Source organism: Microtus oregoni, unplaced genomic scaffold (assembly GCF_018167655.1).
Source record: "Microtus oregoni isolate MIOR12 unplaced genomic scaffold, Mior012 000003F_ref0000135, whole genome shotgun sequence".
In the NCBI taxonomy this organism is placed as follows: Eukaryota; Metazoa; Chordata; class Mammalia; order Rodentia; family Cricetidae; genus Microtus; species Microtus oregoni.
The window spans coordinates 50,110,373-50,119,684 of NW_024543062.1; positions in this window are offsets into that span (position 1 = coordinate 50,110,373).

Sequence of the window (9,312 nt, forward strand, 5' to 3'; positions counted from 1 at the left end):
ACCTAATCCTAAAACACTGGAAGTTTAAACCGGTCACTCAGGAGTCCCACTTCCCATGCGCTCTCTGGTCTCCCTCCCTGCATGACTTGATGCCTTCACAGCCATATGCAGAAAGGCTCCGGAAGACTAACTCCTCTGTACTGTCTACTTCCTGCAGCTGCTGTGTTGGATGCAGCCCTTCCCCACCTGGGAAGGTCTGTTGGTTTGTTGGTTCCACTTTTCCCTCTCTCCTTACCATCATTACTAGCTATTAAAAACCTCATCTTGGGACTGGATGGATTGCTCAGTGGTTGCTTGCTTCCAAGCAAAACGACCTAAGTCTGATCCTTAAACCTATATGATGAAAGGGGAGAAGGGACTCCTGCAAGTGTCCTCTTCTGAACTGCACAGGTGTTTTGTGGCATGAGTGCATGCAAATACACACACTCTCTCTCTCTCTCACACATACACACACACACACACACACACACACACACACACACACAGAGAGAGAGAGAGGGGGGGGGGGAGAGAATTAAAATAATATCTTTCAACATTGGCACTAGGTAAGGTTCACTTTCAGCCACCACATGACTTTCCTCGCCAGTGATACTGTTTTTCTTCTCTGGGTTTTCAGAGACCTTTTCCCCACACCTTCTCGAGTCCAGGTCTCATCTAATTTAGAATGGCCTGAATTCTCTATTTGATGACTTTGCACTCCTGATCCTCCTGCCTCTCCTCTTCTGTGTCGGGATTGCAGATGCGTGCCACCATACCCACCTGGGTTTCGACCTCTTTCTCTCTCTATGTGTTACACCCATCATTAGTCATGCATGTGCCTTAATTTTGGTTTTGAGACAGAGTCGTGCATCTTGGGCTGACTTCAAACTTGCTGTGTAGCCAAGGTTGGCCTTGAACTCCTGACTCTCCTGCTTCTGCCTCCCTTGCTAGAACTGCAAATGTGTACCACACTCTGTACAGCCCAGGTGCAGTGTTTCGGGGGCTAGGAGGTTGGAGGGCTTCGTGCATGCTAGGCCAGCACTGTGTCAACTGGGCTGTGCTCCCAGCTCTGTGTGTGTACGTCTCAAACAGCAGAGTTCATAGGGGAAGGCCCTGGTGTCTAATCTTCCCATCTCCCACAGCCCCTGACACAGTTCTTTGTCCACAGTGATTACTCAGTTACTGTTGGCCAAGAGAGCAAAAATCGTCATTGGGTGATCTAGCAGGTTGCTGTAGCTCTTTATGCTTTGGGCCCCAACAGGACAAGATTTCAGGGGAGCGGGCAGGGTCCCAGCTTCTAGTACTCTCAAGTCCGCAACCCCGCCACACACCCCAGCATGTGTATTTCCACACACCCCCGCCACACACCCCAGCATGTGTATTTCCACACACCCCCGCCACACACCCCAGCATGTGTATTTCCACACACCCCGCCACACACCCCAGCATGTGTATTTCCACACACCCCGCCACACACCCCAGCATGTGTATTTCCACATACCCCCGCCACACACCCCAGCATGTGTATTTCCACACACCCCCGCCACACACCCCAGCATGTGTATTTCCACACACCCCAGCATGTGTATTTCCACACACTTACATATGTAAATGCCTATTGTGCTCCATTTTAAAGGCAAGTTTATCATTTTTCAGTAAAAACGTATTTCCTAGTCTATATAAAAAGTACGCATGTGGTCACATAAGCCGCAGTGCCTGTTGTCATATGTGGTCAGGTCTGTGGTCACTGTCCACTGTCTCACAGCGGCTAGGTTCCAGCTGCAGAACCTGCTGCATCCAGGTCAAGCATGGATGTCTGATCGATTTAGGGCTGGGCACATCATCTAATTCTAGCTATGAGACTCTAGCTTCTGGGAGAAGTCTGTAGGAGGCTTTCTCTCTACAAAGACTTCTCTCTGCACCACAGGGTCCTGTTCACTAAGGGCATATCAATGTTGCGTTAGTTACTTTTCTCATAGCTGTGACAAAATGCCTGAGAAAAGCCACGTGAGGACGATGGATTCATTCTGCCTTAGTTCCAGAGTTTAGTCCGCCATGGGGGCAGCATCCCAATAGCAGCGTGAGGAGGCTGGTCACATTCCTCAGTGGGAAGCAGAGAGAAATAGATGCTGGTCCTTTTTTTTTTCAGTCTAGGACCCCAGGCCATGGTGTGGTGCTGCCCACGTTCAGGGTGGGTATTTCCACCCCAGTGTAGCCAGTCTGAAAACTCCCTTGCCGACAAGCCTAGAGATTTGGCTCCAGGGTAAATCTAGACACTGTTAGACTAATCGTCCATCTGAGTCATTGCCGTATCTTTCTCTTTCTGAGCTTTGCAGTGTCAAGAATAATTTCTGAAGCTGCAGCAGCCATTAGAAGTCACGAGGGACCTGGGTGTTTAGTGGAATGGATGACGAGGATAGGAGACCAGAGAGAAGAACCTGCACCATCTCACCTCAGCTTGTTGAGTGCCTACAGCCCATGAGCTTATTCTTACTGCTTCAAATGCATGACATACAATGGTTTCTAGTGGTGCGCGCGTGCGTGTGTGTGTATGTGCGTGCGTGTGCATGAATTCACGTGTGTGCAAGTGCGTGCATGTGTACATGTAAAGACCAGAACACAATCTATGGTGTCATTCCTCAATTATCATTCACCTTGTTTTTTGAGACAGTCTCTCACTGGTCTGGAACTAAACCAGTTCAGATGGGTGATCAATAAGTCCCAGGCATCTTCCTGTCCCTCTTTCCCTAGCAAGGAGAAGGGTTGCAAACTGGTGGAACCATGCCTGGTTTTTTAAATGTAGGCTGTGAGGATCAAAAGCTCAGGTCCTGATGCTTGCGAGGCAAACACTTTACTGACTGAGATATCCCCGAGCCACACTCCCAACCTGATTTCTGAACCCTGGATGTTCAATCTGCATAAGCTGTGGCAATGGAGCTTGGTAAGAATGTAGAATGTCAGGCTATCTGAGACCTCCTGAATCAGAAACTGCATTCTAATAAAATTCCACCAGGATATCTGTAAACTCATTAAAGTTTAGAATTCTGGATCCCGTGGATGCCCTACAATTAAGGCTGCTCTAGACGGTCAATTGCTTCCTCTGCTCACATGCATGCTGCAGTTAGCATTTACAATGACCAGACAGCGAGGTGCCCCAGGCCCCAGGAGAGTAAGAGAGATGAGCATGACAACAGGCAGAGAAGCTTGTCGCAAGTTCCCATGAAACAGGAAGAGCCATTGATTTCCTTGTCTAAATCTCTCTGGTGCCTTCACACTGTATGTGGAATAAACTCAAAATATCCCTGAAACATGTTTTCAGGGATAGGTAGGACTCAGCTGCTACCCAGTTCCTACCTGCTCTGTTTGCCCATCTCCCACTCCAGATGTGGTGGCCCAGATGTGGTGGCTTAAACTGGCTACTGCTCCACTCTACTCCCGCGAAAAGCTGGCCCCTGTCCTCTCCTCTTGGATCTTAAATCTGTGACTGTTTTCACTGCCCAGTTGAGCCCCACTTGAATTTAAGATCCCAAAGTTTGTGAGATAGAATTGCATGGCGGTTATTTCAAGACACGAGGTTTGGGATAGATGTTCACACTGAAACTCAAATGGGAAATGATCGACTCCTAATCAACTCCTAGCCCGCTCCATTTATACAGTCCTGGACCAGCCAGGGAATGGTGTCACCCACCGTGGCATCACCTCAGTTAGTCTGATCAAGATAATTTCCTTAGTCATTTCTAGAGACTAACCTAACCTGGATGATCTTTGACAGGCGTGCCTGAGGCTTGTCTCCAAGGTGATTCTAGATCCTGTCAAGTTGACAATTACTATTCATCGGCATACTTGATGTTCGAATTTACTGTTAATGATTTTTGTTTTGAAGATTTTTTTTAAGACTTCGTTATTTATTATGTGTGAGTGTTCTGGCTGCACACCAGAAGACGGCGCCAGATCTCATTATGGATGGTTCTGAGCCACCATGTGCTTGCTGGGAATTGAACTCAGAACCTCTGGAAGAACAGCCAGTGCTTTTAACCTCTTAGAAATCTCTCTTGTTTTGAAGATTTTTTTTCTGTTTTGTTTTTTGTTACATAAAGTGTTTCTTTATATAACAGCCCTAGCTGTACTGGACCTTGCTCTGTAGATCAGGCTGGCCTTGAACTCACAGAGATCCACCTGCCTCTGCCTCCCAAGTGCTAAAATTAAAGGCATGTGCCACCCCTGTTCCACTATCTTGAAGACTTTTTTTAAATGATCCTTCCAAACTTCTATAATCCTTTATGATATTTCTCTCATTCTTGTTCCCATGGTTTTCCTGAAACAAGAACTCAGATAGGACCGTGCAGGGGACTGGAGAAACGCTGCCCATGCACAGAACCTGGGTTCAATTCCCAGTCCCCACATGGGGGTTCACCACCTTCTGGAGCTTCAGTTCCCAAGGATCTGAAGCCTTCGTTTGACTTCTACAGGCTCCAGGCATGCATGTGGTACACATACAAACACTAAAGCAAAACATATATAAAGCAAGACACAGTAGAGAAAGCTTGTCACTCCTCCCTGATGTTAGAGTTTCAGTTTGAAGCCAGGAGTCTTGGAGGCAGACCTTCGATGTCATCATTTGGTGGTGGACACTGATATTGGCTTCTGAGAATCTAAACGAAGCTCTCAGACAGCTATTTTTCTCTTTTTTTAACTTTCTTTTTATTTATTCTCTGTGTCTTTCACATCATGCCTCCCAATCCCACCCATGTCTTGTACCCTTGCATCCACCCTGCCTCTGAAAATTCCCCCCAAATAAAACAAAATAAAATTAAAGAAGAAAAAGGAAGAAAAGAAGGAAGGAAGGAAGGAAGGAAGGAAGGAAGGAAGGGAAATCTCACCCTGGAAGCTGCAGTGTGACACAGTGTGTCACACAGTAAACCCCTCCACCCATAGATCTTTACTTGCAGGCATTCATCACAGAGAATCAAATGCCTGGTTTGAGGCCGCTGGTCTCTGCTCCACCATCAGCGCTGGGTCCGTCCCCCAACAGGACTCTTCCTGGATACCCTGTTTCAGTCAACTGTTTACAAGCACTCAACTCTGTTCTTTCTTAAAGGACAAAACCAAAAGCCAAACAAGCAAAAGAAAAGCCTACTAAATGTATTCTTTGATAACCTCATACATGCATATGGTACATTCTCCTCTTTTTATATCTTACTTGTTTTGTGAGTGTGTGTCATGCACACATGTGGAAGCCAGAGGGTACCAACGAGGTCAGTTCTCTCCTACACGCTGGAGCCTGAGGGTTAAATATAGGTGGTCAGGCTGGGGTGAGTATCTTTACTTGCTAAGCTAGCTCACTGGATATACTCACTACATATTTTATAAGTTCATATATAATGTGTTTCTCTCTGAACCCCACCCTGGGAGCTGGTTAGTCTCCCTCCCTGAAAACCCTCATCTCTCACCTCTGTCTTTTTGTTTCATTACTAGCTGAGTTAACCAGGGCTTTGGAGCTACCCACTGGGGTCCAGGGCTGAAGACAAAGACCCTTTACCACATGGTGATGCCAAAAGATGGGCATTTACCCCTTCCTGTATAGATGAAGAAACCCAAGTTGCCAAGATTCAACTTGCCAAAGGTCCTAGTATTTTTTATTTGTTTGTTTGTTTGTTGCTTTTTGTTTTTTGAGACAGACTTTCTCTTTAGCTTTGGAGCCTGTCATGGAACTTGCTCTGTAGACCAGGCTGGCCTCAAACTCACAGACACAATCTGCCTGTCTCTGCCTCCCAAGTGCTGGGATTAAAGGCGTGCGTTATCAGTATCCAGAAGGTCCTAGTATTAATTGATGATTAAGTCAGGATTTGAATCCATGTTTGGTTGTTGCCAATTTTTAACGTATTAATAATATTTATTTATACATTTGGTGTGTGTGTGCACGCATGTATGCGCGCCGCAGTGCATGTAAGGAGGTCAGAGAACAACTTAGGAAAGTAAGTTTTCTCCTCCCATGGTATAGGATTCAGGGATTGACCTCAGAGCATCAGACTTGGGGGTGAGCACCTCTACCTGCTGAGCCATCTCACGAGCCCACAGATGTTCTGTTTTTCTTACCAGCTGTCCTGTGGGTTTCTCTGGGAGGGTTGGGTGCTCCTGACCTTCCACCCAGGGAAGATAAAGTCTTGAAAGCACTGACCACACTCTTTCAGATGTGGCTTTATTTGTTCTTTTATTTGATCTGCTTCAAATCTCATATTTCATATAAAAATTCAAAAGAATGCTGACATGTGGTGGAGGAAAATACAAAAGGCAAAGAAGTGACTGCTTCCCCGGAACGGCAGTCTGTGTTTCTAGAGAGCAAACACCGAGCTGGACATGAAAACCTCATTAGAATGGGGATGTTAAACTGTGTAGTGCAGCGCTCAGTAGGAAACCACTCTCGTCCAATTATTTACGGCTCATCGATAAAACATTAGCTCTGCTGTCAGTAAAGCGCCCTTCAGGGCACAGGTCTCTCCATGTGGCTGATTCCCTGCCTCCAATGGCTCTCTTTGAACTGGTGCAGACATTTGGTGGAGACCTTGGACTCAGACACCTGAAGTAGTCAATTTCTTCCTCTTTTCTTCTTTATCTCCTCGCAGAACCTCCAGACCACTGAATCTCAAATCTTATTTCCTCAGGGAAGCCTTGCTGGAGGGCAAGTGTATTAGTTAAGTTTCTCTAGAGAAGCAGAATGATTCTGTCTTCCTTCTTTCCTTCCTTCCTTCTTTCCTTCCTTCCTCCCTCCCTCCCTCCTTCCCTCCCTCCCTTTCTTACTTCCTTCTTTTCTTTCTTTCTTTCTTTCTTTCTTCCTTTCTTTCTTTCTAAGTAGGAGACTTATTAGAATGGCTTACAGGCTGTGGTCCAGCTGGTACAATGATGTCTGTCTACCAATAGAAGGTCCAAGAAACCATTAGTTTTTCAGTTTCCAAGGCTGGATGTCTCAACTGGCCTATAATATACACTGAATCACAAAGAAGTAGACTCTAATGCCAGTGAAGGAACGGACTTCTGGGTGAGAGCAACAGTAAGATGGCAAAGAGAGCAAGCTTCCTTCTTCCTGGTCCTTTGTGTATAGGCTGCCAAAAGTATGGTCCAGATTAAGGGTAGATCTTTGCACCTCAAGATCCGGATTAGAAGTGGGTCTTCCCACTTCAAATGATTTAATTAAGGAGAAAAAAACCCCTCACAGATGTATACAGCTGCTTGAGTTTTAGTTAACTCCAGATGTGGCCAAGTTGACAACCAAGAAGAGCAAGCTAGGACTTCAGTGATGGCTGCCCCAACATGACAGATGCTAGGACACTCTTCTCTCCATCACTGGCTCTTCCATTATAACTGGTTCCGTTCTCAACAAAGATGTCCCATGCTCTGGAAAAGACTGCCATCTTGTTGTTCGTCTGATCATGGTGCCCACATATTGAATGTGTTGATATCACTTCTCTTGCTCAGAATGAATCCCATGCCTGTCTCAGAACCAATCACTGTTACTTGATTGATGAGTGCAGAAGCCGCTTCTCTTTTGGGACATGTGATAACACTTGAGCTACTTACTCTTCCTGAAAGCCCAGCAAGGTCCATGGTCTGCAAGTGGACAAGAAAAGTTTGTATAAATAAAAAGAAGAGTGGAGGGTGCCAGGAAAAGCTATACACGACTGCAGACTTGGGCCTTATGAAATATGGATATTCAAATGTGCTTGGCCTATGAGACTGGTGACAGGTAGGGCTTAGTTGATGTACAATTTCACTAGGTTTGGTTGTCTGATACCTTCCTATATGTTGTATGTGTGCGCATGCATGTGTGCGTGTGTATGTGTGTGTACACTATATATGTGAAGGTCCGAAGTCAGTCTTAGGAATCTTCAGGCAGCATGCCCTTTCTTTTCTTCCTTCCTTTCTTTCTTTCTTTCTTTCTTTCCTTCCTTCTTTCGAAACATGATCTCTTACTGATACTCAAGGCTCACATACAAAGCTAGTTTGGCTGACCAGCAAGAATCTACCCCCATCTGCCCATCTCCACCTCCTCTGAACTAGGATTACAGGTATATACCACCAAGCCTGGCTTTTTATGTGGGTGCTGGGATCAAACTCAGGTTTTGATGTTTATCCTACAATTTCTTTACCAAGAGAACCAACCATCTTTATTGTGTTGCTGTATACTGTGCATAGTATTTACAGCAGTCTGGAAAAACCCATTGATCCTACGGTTGCTTATGACTGCTAACCAAGAAGCTTATTCATTTTGGGGTGACTCAGGACTCTTAAACAGATGGCAGCCTCAGTTGTCTTTTTTAGCCTCCTGGAATGGCTGTGGCCAGAACATGTTTGTCTCTCTACATGGGACCAAGGTTGGCAAAGGCAATTTTCCCAGTCCCCATCACCCTCATAAAGCACCTGGAGCAGGACAGGGGCTCAGTAAATATCTGTCAATGATGTTAATTCTCTACCATGTCTTTTCCTTGCTATGAGGTGAAAAACAATATAAGACATAATGGAGAAATAATTTTTTTTTTTTGGTTTTTCGAGACAGGGTTTCTCTGTGTCTTTGGAGCCTGTCCTGGAACTAGCTCTTGTAGACCAGGCTGGGCTCGAACTCACAGAGATCCGCCTGCCTCTGCCTCCTGAGTGCTGGGATTAAAGGCGTGCGCCACCATCGCCCGGCTGAAATAATTTTTTTTTTAAAAAGGGAGGGTCCTCCAGCCAGTTCGGCGAATCCTCTTTACAAAGTAAAGAAAATAAGATAATTTTTCTAATTCAGTGTGATGGTTAATGCAATCAGTTGGGCAGGCTCTAAAATCACCATGGAGACAAACCTCTGGGCATATCTGTGAGGGAAACTAGGTTAAAAGAGAAGGAAAGACCCACCCTGAAGGTGGGCAGCACCATCCCTTGGGCCAGGGTCCTGGACTGAATAAGAAGGAGAAGCTGAGCTGAGCTCCAGCATCCATCTCTTTCCACTTCCTGGAGTGTGGATGCGATGTGACCCGCTGCCTCCTGCTCCTGCGTCCTGCTCCTGCCTCCATGCCTTCTCTATCAGGACGGACTGTGCCCTCAAACCAGGAGCCAAGCTAAACCCTTTCAGCCCAAGTTGCTCTTGTCGAGGTATTTTATCACAGCAACAAAAAGACTGACCGATGCACTCAGTCAGCATCGAGCCAGGCTGAATGTGCTGTGACCGGTTCTCTACAAAAGCAACACAAGCCTCACTCTTTGAGATGGTCAGGAAGGATTTTCACTTATGCCCACAGGATTGTGTTTAGTTGAACAAAAGAGGAAACTCCCCAACCTGTTTGGACAAGTTGAGAGCTCCAA